Source organism: Mus caroli, unplaced genomic scaffold (genome assembly GCF_978045245.1).
Source record: "Mus caroli unplaced genomic scaffold, Mus_caroli_1 scaffold_8, whole genome shotgun sequence".
Classification (NCBI taxonomy): domain Eukaryota; kingdom Metazoa; phylum Chordata; class Mammalia; order Rodentia; family Muridae; genus Mus; species Mus caroli.
In genome coordinates, this window is record NW_028227263.1 from 97676394 (window position 1) to 97690737 (window position 14344).

General features: G+C 47.3%; 1 protein-coding gene across 5 annotated transcripts in view; it reads right to left on the reverse strand.

The window, feature by feature from the left end:
* The window catches only part of Nav2 (neuron navigator 2), a 373079-nt gene that overhangs the window by 74238 nt on the left and 284497 nt on the right, over positions 1-14344 (reverse strand). The gene's annotated exons all lie outside the window — the stretch shown is intronic.

A 14344-nucleotide genomic window follows, 5' to 3' on the forward strand; every position in this document is an offset into this window, starting at 1 on the left:
GCAAAATGTCCCGTCCATGTGCAGTGTAGCCTGTCACACCCCACAGTTTATGGTGCTCTGCCTGGGTCACTACACACGGGCCAGCTCATCCTTCCCTACTCTGTGATTTCCACTCAGCCACCCTCCCATAGCAGCCTGAGTAACCTGTAACATCCCCTGAGCCTGGCCACTCCTCTCCTTAATGTCTCTAGCTGGCACTCCTGCCCTCCCCCAGGGGTATCTGCTGTCCCTCTCCAATCCTATCTTGCAGCCCTGTCTCCACTGTGCACTTGCCTCTGACCATAAGAGCTTCTGTCCCTTCTAAGCCAGGACTATTTGTCTTCAGCAGGGAGGCTTTCATTGGTTGTCCCTGCAATCTTATCTTATCTCAGTGAATGTGTCATTACTTCAGAGATGCCATCATCCGTTATCTAGCAAGCCACTGTGTTCCATTATCCCAATATGGTATATTATTCTTACTTGTTTGTGGGATGGTAGGTATACAGAAAGTGTTTAATAGGTACTCGATGAATTGAAAACTCCATAAAGTAAGCTGCCGACATCGACGTGATGCTGTTCTAGATCAGCCCATGGCAATAGTAAGTAGCACTGCTTCTCGACTGTACAGCCAGAGAAACTAAGGCTCAGCAAGGTGGTCAGCTAGAGAGACATGAGTGGGCCAGAATCCGGTCATCTTGACTCCAGTGTCACACTCTTCACTGTGACAACCAGACAGCTTCCCCCTAAACATTCTCTGAGTACACCAAATACAATACAATCCATTTCCCCCAGGAGGCCCAGAATCTGGTTCAAGGTCATCCAAGGCAGGATGGACAGGACTGATACTCAGGCCGTGAGATTACTGGGCCATGTGGCCTTCCACGGTGACTACTGCTGAAAGCCTTCAAGGTGTCAGGTGACTGAGATTAAAAAAAAACTAAGAGTCTCTCCTATATGCACACTCGCACACTCACTGGCAGGCACGTTTGCACACATGTGCACAACTCAAAAGACGTTGTAGTTCATTCCCCTAGCTTGCAAAGCACCGGCCCCTGCATCCTGAGTTCTGCTGGCCAGGGAAGAGAAAGGGGTCTCTAGGAAAGCCTGCTTTCAGTTTAGTTGCTCAGCATGCCCACCTAGCTTTCAAAAGTCAGCCCGGAGCTTTGCACACAACACAGGAGAGCCGTGAAGTTGATGTGCACATAGAGAACAGAAGAGAGAGAGAGCAAAGTCTCCATGGCACCTATGGTGGAAGGGAGGGAGGGAGGGAGGGAGGGAGGGAGGGAAGGGGCGGTCCTTAGGCATGGCTGGTCCACCAGCTTCCAGCCAGACCTGGAGCCAGAAATACCCACGGAAGTGTGAGGATCAGGTGCCCTACTCTTGCCCAAAGCTATTTTGTTTAGGCTTGTTATTGGTAAACGTGCTTGCTAACCAACTATCAGGGAAGTGCAACTTGAAAGTGACTCCAGACATATAGCTGATAGTCAGACATGAAGAATGTGGAAAACAAGAGGTCAACTAAACAGGAAGGACACCAACCAAGTGGAGGCAGTCAAGCCGGCAGGAAACCGGTACAACCTGGACAGGGAGCCAGAGTCCATGACCTCAAATCAGGCAATCGGTATTGAATTATAAGAATCGATTAAGGCTGGGATTTGAGGGAAATCCAGAAGTTGTAGATGGGCAGTGGTGGCTCACGCCTTTAACCCCAGCACTTGGAAGGCAGAGGCAGGTGGGTTTCTGAGTTTGAGGCCAGCCTGGTCTACATAGTGAGTTCCAGGGCAGCCAGGGCTACACAGAGAAACCCTGTCTTGGAAAACAAAGCAAAACAAAAATCCAGATATGTATTTACTGAGGAACGGGGAGATGGAATTTGAGCAGGAAACCCCAGTGGTCATTGACACGGAAAGATCCCCTTGGAAATAGGATGGTCATTCTCAAGTGGGATCTGACCACGTCTGGGTTCTAGCCTTAAATCTGACAAACCAGCCCACTAGAGATGACAAGAGTCAGGAGAATATGGTTTTTAAAGCAAAGTCATGGTGTGAATCCACGAAGTATGGAAACATTCGAGCGCATTACAAAACAGCCTTGTGACAACGCCACAGCTATAAGAAATTTATTTGTGATGGTCTGGTGATGCACACCTTTAATCCCAGCACTTGGGAGGGAGAGACAGGTGAATCTCTTGAGTTGAGTACAAGGCTAGCCTGGTCTACATAGTGAGTTCCAGGATAGCCAGGACTACACAGAGAAACCCTGTCTCCAAAAAACAAAAGTATATATATGTGTGTGTGTGTGTGTGTGTGTGTGTGTGTGTGTGTGTATGTGTGGTTATTTATCTAATGTATATGAGTGTTTTCCTGCATGTATGTCTTTATACCATGTATGTGCCTGGTGCCCACAAAGGGCAGAAGAGGACATTGGATCCCTTGGAACTGGAATTAGACAGTTGAAAGCCACCATGTAGGTGGTAGAAATCAAATATAGGGTCCTCTGGAAAATCTCTCCACCTCCAACTTCTAGTTTTAAGAGACAAGAGATTAAGATGAAAGATTTAAAAACTAGAGTATGGTTACAAAAAAAATTGAGGGGCTAAAGAGATGGCTCAGCAGGTAAGAACACTGGCTGTCCTTGCAGAGGGTCAGGGCTTATTTCTCACCACCTATACGGTTGCTCACAACAGCCTGTGCAGACACATCAGGGAGGGTATCTGGCCTCCCTTGGCACTGTACACACATGGTGTACTTACATACACGCAGGCAAAATACCCATACGTGTAAAGAAAAAAATAAGAAAAGAATTGAAATGTTAAGCCGGGCAGCAGTGGCACACGCCTTTAATTCCATCACTTGGGAGGCAGAGGCAGGCAGATTTCTGAGTTCGAGACCAGCCTGGTCTATAAAATGTGTTCCAGGACAGTCAGGGCTATACAGAGAAATCCTGTCTCCGAAAAAAAACAAACCAAACCAAACCAAAACTAAACAACAACAACAACAAAAAAGAATTGAAATGTTGATAGTTCCTTACTTAACAATTGAAGTTAAAATAAACGATCTCATTTATTTGCTATCAAGAGTTAAATGCCTAAAGACTTTACTCATTCCAGTGCTATCTGCCTTACTGGAAATGTGGAGAACTTATGGGAGGGACCTGGGTATATTCAATTTATAAACACACTTCAAAATGTTTAAAGAGATTTAACTATTCAAGTTTGCAGATTTGTTTACCTGTTTAGGTAAATCAGCCAAGTCAGCAACAAGAAACTATATTTTTGTTAAAATTTTTTTTCACATTTATTTTCATTTATGAACATGAGTGTTTAGCCTGCAAGTATATATGTATACCACCTGTGTGCCTGGTACACATAGAGGCCGGAGAGGGTGTTGAACCCTCTGGGACTGTAGTTCCAGGTGGTTGTGAGCCACTGTGTCAGAGCTGAGAACACAAACCCTGAATCTCGGCCACCGCAGCCAGCACTCAGGACCAGGAAGCCATCTCTCTAACCCTGAAATCATCTGAATTTACATAGAAATAGTTTTGGATTTCAGACTTGTAAGGAAATCCCAGTCTAAACACCAAGGCTTCAGTTTTTTTTTGATTATTCCCATACATTAACTGTAAGAGGCTGTTTGCATCCCACAGGTCCTCTTCTGACCTCCATCTATCAAGGCAGATGGAGGCTGGGGAGGAAGCTCAGTTTTGCCTGGCTTACACACAGCACCAAGGTTGGTCCCCAGTGTTGTAATAAGCAGGGCCTGGTGACACACACCTATAATCCAAGCACTCAGGAAGTGGAGGCAGGAGGATCACATGTTCAAAACTACTCCATACCGACCAAACTCAAGGCAATCATGGAATACTTGGTCATTTATGTAAACAAACCGACCAGCCCTAGCCAGCTCCTCCTGGCTCCCCAGCAGCTTTTCCTGTGCTCCCCTTAGCTCTGCACTTCCAGGCTTTCAAAGCAGCATTAACAAAGACAGTCCTCCAGCTGCCTGCAGAGGCGGGATTTCCATAACCTGACCTGCTCCCCTCTCCTTTGTATTGCCTTTCTCTTCTCCCATCCTCTTTCCTCATCCCCTGGAGCTAGAGTCACAAGCAGTTAGGAGTTGCCTGACAAGGGAACTGGGAAGAAAAAAAGCACAGCCATCTCTTAAGCCCCTCCCCTTAAATTTCTAAAAATTACATTTAGTAGTAGTAGTAGATGTGTGTGTGTAGGTGCCACAGCACATAGGTGGAGAGGTCAGAGGGTAACTTGCAGGAGTCAGTTCTCTTTTTCTATCCTGTGGGTCCTGAGAACTGCTCTCAGGTAGTCAGGATTGGCAGTAAACCATGTTTACCTGCTGAGCCATCCAGGTAGTCCTGTCTCTCTTTTTAAATTTCAATGCAGATCCCAGATATGCCTGGTCAATTCTCTGGCCCGGTAATAGCAAGGACGCATGCATAGATTCATAGAAGGTGTCGACACAGAAGCTCCACTTCCCAGCCGTGGGCAGTCATGTGATTTCCTCTCAATGAACAACCCAACCCCCGGAGCTATAAATGATCAACTTTAAAGACAATCACCTACTTTTAATCAATGAGTGGGTGGGATTCCATAAAATAGACAAATACATACACATACACTTAAATATATATCTATATATCTGTATTGCATATATCTGATATATATATATGCACATTTTTAATGTACACATGCACATTTTTTAAATCCAGGGTCTCACGTAGCTCAGGTTGGCCTGGAGAAGCTGAAGGGGATCCTGAACTCCTGGTGCGCCTTCTGCCTGGCAAGTGCTGGGGTTACAGGCATGTGCTACCACTCCCAGACTGTCAAACACTTTTCTTTAAGAACTTTAGACTGAACAATTTTGACCACTAAGCCAGTATCCTGTACTTATTCATCCATCTAGTCAGCCAGCACCTCCAGCTGCCAGGCACTGTGTGAGGAATGGGGTCACACATGACTCAAGAGTGATCCCTGAGCCTGGCTGTGGTGGCACATGCCTTTAATCCCAGCACTTGGGAGGCAGAGGCAGGCGGATTTCTGAGTTCGAGGCCAGCCTGGTCTACAGAGTGAGTTCCAGGACAGCCAGGGCTATACAGAGAAACCCTGTCTCGAGAAAAAAAAAAAAAAGAGTGATCCCTGACTGCCTACCCAATGTTTCTGTCCAGTAAGAACATTTTGGAGGACTGGAGAGATAGCTCAGTGGTTAAGACCACTGATTGCTCGACTGCCTACCCAATGTTTCTGTCCAGTAAGAACATTTTGGAGGACTGGAGAGATAGCTCAGTGGTTAAGACCACTGATTGCTCTTCCAAAGGTTCTGAGTTCAAATCCCAGCAACCACATGGTGGCTCACAACCATCCTTAAAGAGATCTGATGCCCTCTTCTGGTGTGTCTGAAGACAGCTACAGTGTACTTACATGTAATAAATAAACAAATCTTTAAAAAAGGAACAATTTGGAAAATAAATTTAATGCAAATTAGAGAGTTGGCAGAGGGCATTAGGTATATATATATGGTACTGGTTCCAGATGGCTCTGGTCTCCTACAGCTACAGCCAAGTTGTAGCACAGCACACTCTGGCCCTGTTCCGAGCCCAGGTCAATGGGCCCTTTGCTCACTGCTCTCTCATGCCAGCATACACAGTGTACAGCCCAAGCCTCTTGGTGCTCCCCAGACCCGTGTCCTAGGAGAGTTCAGATGAGGCCTGTCTTCTCCAGGCTCTGGGCTCCTCTTCTTTATAAGCAAGAATTGGACTAAGGCCCAGAAGGTTCCTTTCAGACCAATAACGAAGGAGGCTCAGTTCAGAGGAAAGCTAAAACGAGACACATCAGCACACTGCTGTCCACAATGGGGTCTCCTCGCCCACTCAGTGATACTTACTACCAATCAGCCACCGTTCTAAGGCCCAGCTCCTCCTCCTCCTGTTCCTCCTCCTCCTCCTCCTCACTCACTTCACTCAGATTAACCTGAGGTGCATTTTATTTAGTTGTTTTTTTTTTTATATTTTGCATTTTTACATGAGTGTACGTGTGTGTTTTGCCTGCAACTATGTCTGTGCACCACTTGTGTGTCTGGTACCCATCATGCCTCCTGAACCTAGTGCTACATATATGGCTGTGAGCCTCCATGTGGGTGCTGGGAATAGAACTCAAGTCCTCTGGAGGAGCAGCCAGTCTCTCCTAACCACTGAGCCATCTCTCCAGCCCAATGACAGGTGTCTTTTTCTTTGTTTTACAGAGGTATGCTCTCTCATCCATCATAACCCCCAGTGAGCTCATTCCCACTGCCCCACAGGGTCATGCATTCAAAGGCTGCAAACCTACCATAGAACCTTTACGGTCACTCCATGTTAGCATCTACATAAGACCACATTCTATCCGCACAGAAAGAGGATAAGTTTCTCCCTGGTATTTATGGTCACCAGGGACAGTATCTTTTGGATAGACCAGATGTTGATTGGGTCATGACATTTTTCACTCTCAATTTCTCCAAAGGCTTAGGACCTAGAACTCCCTCCTCCCCCAGAAGATTCGATTCAACCCCTTTCCAGGTCACCAAGAAGAAAGTCCACAAGACTTTCAAATTTCCCTGGCAAGCAGAGACATGGGGCAGAGACCTCAGGGCAGCCAGCATCCAGCACTCAGCAATTCCCCTAGAACCAAGGTTCTTACTGTGCCCAGACAACTTCTCTGCCACCATCACCCCCACCCGGAGGAAATGCAGATGTGAAAGGAGAAGGGTCCTTCCCCCAACCCTTGCCCCAAACATCACAAGAAAAATCCGTAAACCCACAGCTCCAGTTTCAGTGTCTTAGAGCTGCTGACCTCACTGGGTCGGGGATTTAAACGCTGCCCAGTTGCTTTAAACACACTTTTTGAATCCCAAGGATGGGCCGTCTGTATGAAAATCATAGGTGATAGGGTTGTAAATTACTTCAGCTTTGCACACTTCTGGCTTTGCCCCAGTGTGGTGGGGAGTGATCATCCCAAGGGCGGGAGAAGGCAAGTTTGAGTTAGGGGGTGGGGGAGGGGGAGCTGAAAGCGGCAATACAACCAGCTAGCTTGAATCCATGTGGTAACATATTTACAACTTTGTCTCTGGCTCAAAATAGACTGGCAAGGTTAGAGACAAACACTCAGACCTTTTCACCCAGATTTATATGGCCTAACTCTGGAATTATTGAAGGATCTACAGGGATGGAGGGAGGGATGGAGGGACGGAGGATCATTATACTTTTCAAATAGACTCCTTCAGAGATAATGCTATTTACTTAAGAGAAAGACCTGCTAAATGACATTGTAAAAATAAATCGCACAGCAGCACAGCAGAGCTCAGGAGTCAGGAGAGGCAGGATCCTCTCTAGACTTAAGTGTCCTCCAACCCATCTCAGGCCCCCCACAGCCCCCTGCCCTCTTTCCACATCTCTACAGTTAACTAAACTTCTGGGGAGTCAACACCAGCGGTACCAGACCTTACCTGCTAGCTCTTCCAGTTCAGCTGAGGAGTCCCAGTGGGGCCCACTCTGCCACCGGCCCCCAACCCCCACTTCAGCCAGCCAGCTGCAATCAGTTGCAGGGAGAAAAAAAAAAAATCCAGACTGGTGGAACTTGTTTTCTGGCTATTGTTCAAGGCAATTGTTCCCTGAAACCCCAAGGCCTGATTGGAATGAAGTCCTCTGGTATGGATGAGCGAGCAAGCCCAGCTTTAGGCTTACCAGGAAAAGAAAGGGAAAGGTCGGCTACCTGTATTCCCACCAAACAGGTATGTTAACTATTTCCCCACCAGCAGCTGGCTCAGAGCATCTCCAACCCCCAACTGCTCCAAGGTCCCATTAGGGAAACCTTTTTCAAAAGCTTTTCTAGAATTCCCAGAAGGCCTTTTCATAAAGGACCAGGGAGATGACAGAAAACTCTGCTTTAATTGATCTGTAGAAAGACTGTTAATATTCCCAATATCCTATTTCCTTTAATTTCCATACTTCTATAATCAAAACAATAAGTAACATTAACAGCTTCCTAAGTATTGTGCCCAGCTGTTATTTAACATATTAACTTCCCAGTTATCATGAAATAGATATAAGTAATTCATAATTATTCAGAGATGAGAAAACTGAGGAGTGGAGAAAATAGGTCAAAGGTCATGGAAGTGGGAACCTGCAAAGTGAATTGTGAGTATCCACTACAAGTGTTACAAGTGATGTATGATATATATATACATATACATATACATACATACATACACACACACACACACACATAATATGTGTTCATATCCGAGGGCTCTGCAGGCCACAGAGCCAATACAAATCAGAGGATAAGGTTGGTCTGGTGTTCATCTTCCACCTTGTTTGGGGCAGGATCTCTCCTGAGTTCACTGGTACCCATGTGTTCACCAGGCTAGTCCAATGGCTTCCAGAGGTTTTCCTGTCTCCACCTCCTATATCACTGTAATCCTGGGAGCCTTGCAATCACAGACTTACATGCTACCTGGGCCCAGTCTGATACAGGTTTGGAACCCGTATCAACCTCAGAATCTGAGAAGCCAGATGAGGCTTGTCCTGACAGTGTCTTACCAGTGTTATCCTCTGAGCCATCCACCTTCCAAGTGCCCACTTCACAGATTTTTACTACACGTCTACTCAGTGTTCTAGAAGGTCTAAGAAGTGTTCCACACCATGAAGACACAGCTAGTTGAATTAAAAAAAAAATACGTGGGGTTCGGATATAGCTGAGAAACAGCATGACGACCTGGGATTCCCAGCACGTGGGGAAGAACAACAACATAAGAGACCAAAGAAACAACAACAAAACAAAACAAAACCCTACCAGTCACCTCTCTCTGGGGCCAGCATACTCTGTGTGTAGTTCTGGTAAAAGTAAATAAATAAATAAATAAATTACCCAGAAGTTTAATTTGAACTTTGCAAGGGCAGAATTTAAATCCCAAAGTCAGCAAGTTTCATTGGCCTAGACATGGGCCAGGATGCCCCTAAACTCAAGAGGCACACAGAGATTGTGCCAACTCTGCAGAGAACCAAACAGGTCTTTGCTGGAATCCAGGCGCCAATTACCTTGTTAGAGCACCCTCATTTCTGGGCAACTCAGGTCTCCCATGTGGTACTGTGCTAATGACACCCGGTTCAGTTCTCACAGACTTTTTGTGAGAATTAAAGGGTTTGATGGGTTCTCAAGGATCTCCAGACACAAGAGAGAGCACCAACTCAGGGCAGCTGTAGCCCAGGTTGCAAGGAACCTGCACGGTATGGGAAGGAGGTGTCACTGACATTGTGAAACAGGCAGTAAAGTCTGGGGTTTTTTTTGGGGGGGGGTATGAATAGTGTTCCTTGCTGTTGTCTGTGGACAAGGTCTCAAGGGAGAAGCACTTCTATTGATGGTGCCAGGTGCAAGCCCAGTCACTTGGGATGAAGAGAGGGAAACAGAAATCCCACCAAGAGGGCTTAGAGAGGATTTAGCAGAGATGAGATTGCTCCGGGCTTGGGTTTCACCCCTCAGCACCTTTGTTCCATTTGGGTAACCCACTCCTGGACAAGTAGGTGGTCCCTCCGAGCAAGCGTGAAATTCTCCCTCTGGCTTCAGGGGCTTGGTATGGTTGGAAACCCTAGGCTTTGGTCTGGATGCCTCAGACCCTCATTGTTGTAACAGGCACCAGAGTGTCTGCTGACCTCAGCTACACAAAGCCTTCTCTCCTCCCAGGCTCCACCATGCTCAGCTTGAGCCACTGCCAGTCACTAGCCAGCATGGGCCAAGCAAGGTTCTCAGCAAACTCAGCCTCATTTTCAATTTCCCAGAAGGGGTTTCCCCTAAACATCCACAGATCCAGCCACCATGGCAAGGCATGCAAACAGTGAACACTCGCTGACTAGGGAGAAGAGTTTTAATAACAGGTTCCAGGCACCGGCTCAGTGTCCTGTGGATGTCAGCCGACTGTGCTATCGTTATGAGTACTAAGGTCTTTTACATAGATGGGGAAGGGGAGCTCTCAGATGCCAAGCGAGCTGAGTAAGGTCCTCTCACTCCATGTATTAGCAACTCTGGTTCCAGAGTTCCTGTGAACCACATCAAGGGGAGGAAAAAAAAATCAATCTGCTTTGGCAGGGGGAAGGGTATGTAAGAAATCAGAGCATCCACCTGCTCTCCAAGCCAAGGACACTGTAGTGTCACAGGTCATTTGAAAATAGTGAGCTAAAGGAAATGCGGGGGGGGGGGGGGGGAATCCCCAGAGAGGCCAACTAGTTGGCCACCTTAAATCTACGGGAGGTCGGGGGCTGGGGTACATGGGGTCTCACCATAAATTCTCCTCAACCCTGACCTTCTGCTTAGTTTCCGGTACATCTTAAGGCTATAGAAATCTATAGAAAACTGAATACAGCTGGGCAGTGGTGGCGCACGCCTTTAATCCCAGCACTTGGGAGGCAGAGGCAGGTGGATTTCTGAGTTCGAGGCCAGCCTGGTCTACAAAGTGAGTTCCAGGACAGCCAGGGCTACACAGAGAAACCCTGTCTTGAAAAACAAAAAGAAAGAAAGAAAGAAAGAAAGAAAGAAAGAAAGAAAGAAAGAAAGAAAGAAAGAAAGAAAGCTGAATACACAAGAAACACAGTTCCAGGGCAGCAGGAAGAGAGGTAGGAATGGTAGTCTCCCTTTCTGTTGTCAAAGGCTTTCCTTTAAAGTTCTGCCTTCTGACGTAATAAGCTAGACAAGGAACTAGGTCCAGAAACTACCCCTCAGCAGGCATGGTAGTGCATGCCTGTAATTCCAACACTTAGAAGGCAGAGGCTATACAGCGAGTTCCAGGATGGCCAGAGCTACATAGAGAGACCCTGTCTGGAAAGGAAAATGAAAGGAAGGAAGGAAGGAAGGAAGGAAGGAAGGAAGGAAGGAAGGAAGGATAACAGCTAGCCTTCGTGCTGAAAAGATGGCTCAGTGGTTAAGAGCACTAGTTACTCTTTGCAGAGGATCCAAGTTCAGTTCCCAGAACCCACATGGTGGCTCCCAACCACCTGTAAGTTCTGTCTGTTCCCGGGGATCCAATCCTTTCCAGGCAAGTATATGGTACATATACATGCAGGCAAAACACTCATACACATAAAATCAATAAATACGAGAGGGGAAAAAAAATCACCTACCACTCAAAATCAGCTTTCGGACTGAAGAGAAGCAAGGTGGTAGCTAATTAGGCAGCCCAGCTGGCCAACAGCCTGGGGCACCATTAACATGCAAGCTGGACATTTTCCCCCTCTAAAAGGCATTCAGCTGCCTGGAAGGAGGCTCCAGCAGCCCACGGCCAGCTCCAAGGTCATTGGCCTTCCCAGATGTGACCAGTCTTTAGAATCCCAGCTCTCTGAAGCACAGTCTCAGCCAAAGCCACCACATGGACCGGGAGCCTCAGGAAGTCAGAACTGCCAGCAGCTAGGTCCCACTGTAAAGCCAGGGTGTTTCCTAACCCAGAAAAGAGCGAGCAGGTTCTCAGTCAGGTTGCCAAGCAGCGGTGTGTCCTGGTGAATCCCTGACCAGAGGAAACACCCTTTTGCGAAGCAGTCACTCTCTTATTAGCTGTGTGATCTTGAATGACCGACTTAGCTTCTCTGAGTTCCCACTGACTCATTTCCAAGTTGGGCGTGCTCTTCCAGGCTTTGCAAGGAAAACTGAAGGGGAAGGTGGCTGCTAGATGCTTGACACACAGTAGGTGATGAGATCCACTTTGTTTTCCCTGGTTAGGTTTAAAAACTGGACTACCGGATCTCTGCACACATATTTATGGATATATTTAAGGCTGCAATACTGAAGCTGCTCATTTCTCTCCTGGGACCTAATTTTTAGGAGACTTTTTTTTTTTTTTAAAGCCCACTCAGTAATTTTCAGTATTAGTAAATACAACCGCAGCCTCATCTGGCTCTTTAGATTCTAAACAAAACCTCCGTGCAAGTCACTTTAATCAAGCCACCAGCAGCCCTGGTGTGGGCCACTCCAGCCTACTCCACTCCCCTCCCCCCAGGCAACCCAAAAGACCTGAAATGAAGACTTGAGGCAGCTGGGTGAGCAACACCCTGTTTTTCAGGCTTGACAGCCTAGTTTGATAAGAGAGACTGGAGATGAATTGTCTAGGTGTGTCAAATGCTTTTGGGGAATGTCCCAGCCACCTCTAAGCCATCAAGGTTAAAGAGGAGGACACGGGGAGGCGGGATTTGTACACACACACACACACACACACACACACACACACACACGAGTGATGATTTTGGCAGCTGCCCCATTGCTTGCTCTGCCGGCTTTCCAATACTTGCCAAGGACCCACAAGGCATCCTGTACCCTCTACCCCTAGTCCCAGGAACTTTGAGAAATCATCCTACCTTGTAAGGTTCTTAGGCCAGAGCATGGCACTACATTATGGTCCCTGGAGAACGGTGGACAAAGAAGCCGAGTGACTCTCATGGGACCACAGTCCCTGCAGCGGGCCGTCCCGCCCACGCCGGGGCCAGGCAGTCACAGCACCCTGTGAATCTGCTACTGAGGGGCTAGTGAGGAGACTATTACGGTTCCCTAGCCCTGGAGGGAAATCCGATCCGCCAACAAAATTAACCTTTAAAGTGCTGAGGGACTGGAGGTCAGGGCTCAGTGCTGGTATCAAGTCAGCTGTGTGAAGTTTCAGCAAAGCAAATCCAACAGCAAACTCAGACACCCTACCGTAAAGCACCGAAGAGAGGGTCCTGTACATGTCTCAGGCGCCGCTATCATAGATCCCACATCTACTGCACTAAAACCACAAAAGGTCCTTTCAGCAACATGTGCTTCTTTGAACTGCGTGAAACTCGATGGCCATAACAGCTCGGCTCCAACGGTGAACATGCGACTTCAAAGCATTTGGTTAAAATGGTTAAAGCCCAGGGAACGAGAAAAATGTTACCTGTCTGTACGGCTAACAAGGATGCACATTCTTTCTAAGGATGACGCACACTCTTTCTAAGGATGCCGGTGTTAATGGTGTGCCAAGGGAAATATGCGTTAATTCCTCATGAATGTCTTAAAAGAAAAAGAATCTCAGTCTGCACATGGCTACATCGAGCTTTATGGTAGCGCTGGCGGGAAAGGAAGATGGGACCAGAGAGGGACTAGGTTTGGGATGGGAAGGAGTTGAACCCAGCTAATCTCTATGAAAACCTGTGATCCAGCACTCAGAAGGCAAAGATAGAAACAGATGCCGGAAGAAGGAAACAACTGTCTCACGGCTGGGAACAATGTAAAAGCAAAGCCGAGTTATGGCCACAGGCTTTTATCTCCAGAGACAGGGTAAAGATGAGTCAAACCCCTACTTATTTCCCCAAATCCTACGGAGCGGCTTACAGCAGCCTTGGAAGACAGCAGCCTCAAAACACTTTCCTGAGCTAAGCTCACCTCTGGGGGCCATGCTGCCGCTGTAGCTGGTTAGGGAGTGTGTGTGTGTGTGTGTGTGTGTGTGTGTGTGTGTGTGTAGGGAGCAGGGTGGAAGAATGGTCTTCTGGGAGTGGGGGTGGGGTGGGGTGGGGGGGAGCAATAACCTAGTGTGCTGGGTCTCTGTGGGGTTTTTTAGAAGTTCTGAGAAGGGGATGGAGATCCTTCTGGCCCCCACCCACCTGAGAGGGAATAAAATTGGATTCAAAGAGGGAAGGAAGGGGGTGGGGCTGGGAGTGTTTCCCAGGTGAATAAAAAGGCAGAGAGTCTAGGAGCTGAGATTGCAATCTTGAAGGAGTCCCAGCCAGGGAGGTTACTCATTCCTGTCTCAGCCCCCAGGGCCCTCCTTCACCCGAGGCATCAGCACTGGGAATGGAAAGGCAGCTGTGGGGGTTGGAAGGAACGTACTTTTAACTAGTCCAGATTTCCTCAGACCCAAATCAGGGGAGAGACAAGCTCTAGCTAACCAGGGTGCTTCTCGGCTCTGATGGCCAATCTTCTCTGTCCTAGAAATGACTTTTTCTTTTCTATCCTTTTTTTTTTTTTTACAATATGTCTGAGGGTCTGAACCAATGTATACAAAGGAAATGTAGACACACACATACACATGTACAAAGTCCTAACTAGCCATGGAGCTAAACTAGGAGTTGCCTAAGCATGCACTTACCCATCTGCTCACCCAGCTAAGGCATAATCACAGAGGTGTGCAAGCTGTGCTGCTCTACATGCAAGAACCCAGCAGTTAACAGTGAAGACAGAGGGCTTCCTCCAACAGGGCTTATCTTTTAGTGGACGCTATGAAGTTTCACCTGCGAGCTACATGCAGTAAAACGACAACTGGAGGCAAATGATACAGTTGGTTGGCGATAAAGGCTACTGAAAAAATAAAATGCAAAGTGTAGGGTGTGA